This window comes from Phocoena phocoena, chromosome 12 (genome assembly GCF_963924675.1).
Source record: "Phocoena phocoena chromosome 12, mPhoPho1.1, whole genome shotgun sequence".
Classification (NCBI taxonomy): Eukaryota; Metazoa; Chordata; class Mammalia; order Artiodactyla; family Phocoenidae; genus Phocoena; species Phocoena phocoena.
The window spans coordinates 48,651,436-48,653,769 of record NC_089230.1 but is presented as its reverse complement, the minus strand read 5'-3'; the positions used below and the strand labels follow the sequence as shown (position 1 = coordinate 48,653,769).

At 42.1% G+C, this 2,334-nt stretch overlaps 1 non-coding gene across 1 annotated transcript; it reads left to right on the top strand.

Annotated features, from left to right (window-relative positions):
* The first annotated feature begins 268 nt into the window (after window positions 1-268).
* LOC136132363 (U6 spliceosomal RNA) lies at window positions 269-375 on the top strand. The gene has a single exon (XR_010656444.1). It is a non-coding gene; the product is annotated as a U6 spliceosomal RNA (small nuclear RNA).
* The last annotated feature ends 1,959 nt before the right edge of the window (window positions 376-2,334 follow it).

Here is a 2,334-nt window from a genome sequence, read left to right as displayed (position 1 = left end):
GGCCCAGGTCTCACCCTAGCAAGTTATGTGAACTTGGTTAACTCAGGCTTTTTGAGCATTCCCCCCTCTTCACTATTTTAATACTATTTAGTGTGTGTGTGTGTACATAGGTTAAAATTCAAAAGGTATTGTGGGGGACTTCCCTGGCAGTCCAGTGGTTAAGACTTTGCCTTCCAATTCAGGGGGTGCAGGTTCGATCCCTGGTCGGGGAGCTAAGATCCCATATGCCTCATGGCCAATAAAACCCCAAACATAAAAAACAGAAGCAGTGCTCGCTTCAGCAGCACATATACCCAAATTGGAACAATACAGAGAAGATTAGCATGGCCCCTGCACAAGGATGACACACAAATTCATGAAGTGTTCCATATTTTTTTTTCCTTCCCCAGGTGATGGTGTAATTCAGTAACGGGTGCAAAGGCAAAACTGCTGCGGTCCTTGTAGACCATTCAGGGCCTAGACTGGCCCTTTGTGCTGCCCTTTGGACCTTGTGAGGATTGGGGCGGGGGCCCTTTCCTTACCCCCTAGAAGTGATGAATTTCAATTCTGTCTCAGTCATCAGCCTCAGGTGTGACCTTTCTGTACAATCATTTCCTCTGAGGTTTGAGGATAAAAATAAGTTAAGGAGAAAGGGGGTTTTAATCTTCAGGAAATTAAGAGTTAAATACAGCAGAAGCTGGAAGGAAAATATTAGGGAAGTAGAGATAAAACCGTACATTTTTTGAAAAGCACCAGGTAATTCAGCATATTCCTAGTCCTTTATTATTAGTGTATATAAGATCGTTTATGTGCATAATTAATATATAATCAATTTGACATATTTTTCAAAATAGAGGGTTTGAGATGTATAGTAATGGGCAAGAATCATCCATAAACTATTGGGACCTGAATGGGGTTTGTCACGTGCACGAAATGTTGTTAAATGCTTATGAAAAGTGTTGCTATTTTATTCACCAATTCAATCAGTGAGTGACTTGATCAGCCATTTCTAAAACCCATGTGAGCTGGGTGCTGGCGAGATGTGGAGAATTCAGATGTTACTCTTCGGTTCTTTACCTTTGTTTAAGGGGTTTAGTTCCTTCCCCATGGGCTGAAAATCTTCAAGGGGGCATCTTGGCAGACTTCTCTGTTTCCTCCTTTTTGCAGTCTCTGTTTTTTCAGCAGGCAAACTACTTTAAGCCATTTCAAGATAATGAACATGAAGTATGTCAGTTTTTCTGCTTTGTCTCATTTGGATCTCACTGTTTTGTTAAAATGTAATGTTTTACCAGGGTAGTTTATTTCTTCTCTTTACACTTTCTGGTGGAAAGTGCCTTGAAATAAATAAAATGTGAGAATATTCTGGTAAAAAATAAAAGAAGAAGAAGCAATATTGTAACAAATTCAACAGAGACTTTAAAAATGGCCCACATCAAAAAAAATTTAAAAAGAAAAGGTATTGTGATATTATAGGAAATATATATTTGGTCTTTGTGTCCCCCTCCATGCCCTTCTTGATACAGAACTCCTAAAACCCTTGGAATTTCCTGAGTGACAGAGTGTCTTTTGTTATTCATAACAAGCCCCTTTCAACCGTGTCTGAGTTCGTGCTAATGAGGTGATTCTTGGTGCACCTCTAGATAGCTTCAGGACCAGGAGTGGTCTCCAAAAGACCAAGCCTTGATTAGAGGGTTGGAACTTTCAGTCCCACCCCCCAACCACTGGGGAGGGGTGAGGAGAGGGGATAGAGATGGAGTTCAATCACCAATGGCCAGTGATTTGATCAGTCATACCCTTGCAATGAGGTCTCCATAAACATCTCTAAACAGGGTTTGGAGAGCTTCCAGGTTGGTGAACACATCCACATGCTGGAAGGATGAAGCGCCCCAGCTCCACAGGGACAGATGCTTTTGTACTCAGGACCCTTCTGGACCTCACCTATGTGCCTCTTCATTTGCCTCTTTTATACTTAACCAGTAAATGTTTTCCTGAGTTCTGCGGGCCATTTTAGCAAATTATCATACCTGAGGAAGGGGTAATGGGAACCCCCAATTTATAGCTGGTTGGTCAGAATTACTGGTGGCCTAGGAGTTGTGATTGGCTTCTGAAGTGGGGGCAGCCTGTGGGACTGAGCCCTTTCACTTGTGGGATCTGACACTAACTCCAGATAGATAGTATCAGAATTGAATCAAATTGTTGGACATCCAGCTGGTGTTGGGGAATTACAGAGGTATAAAGAGCAAACAGTGAAAAATCACCTTTACTGTCCTATCCCCTAGCTCCTGTTTCCCTCCTTGGGCCAAGAGACAGCTGCTATTATCAGTTACTTAGTGCTATGGACTGAATTGTATCCCC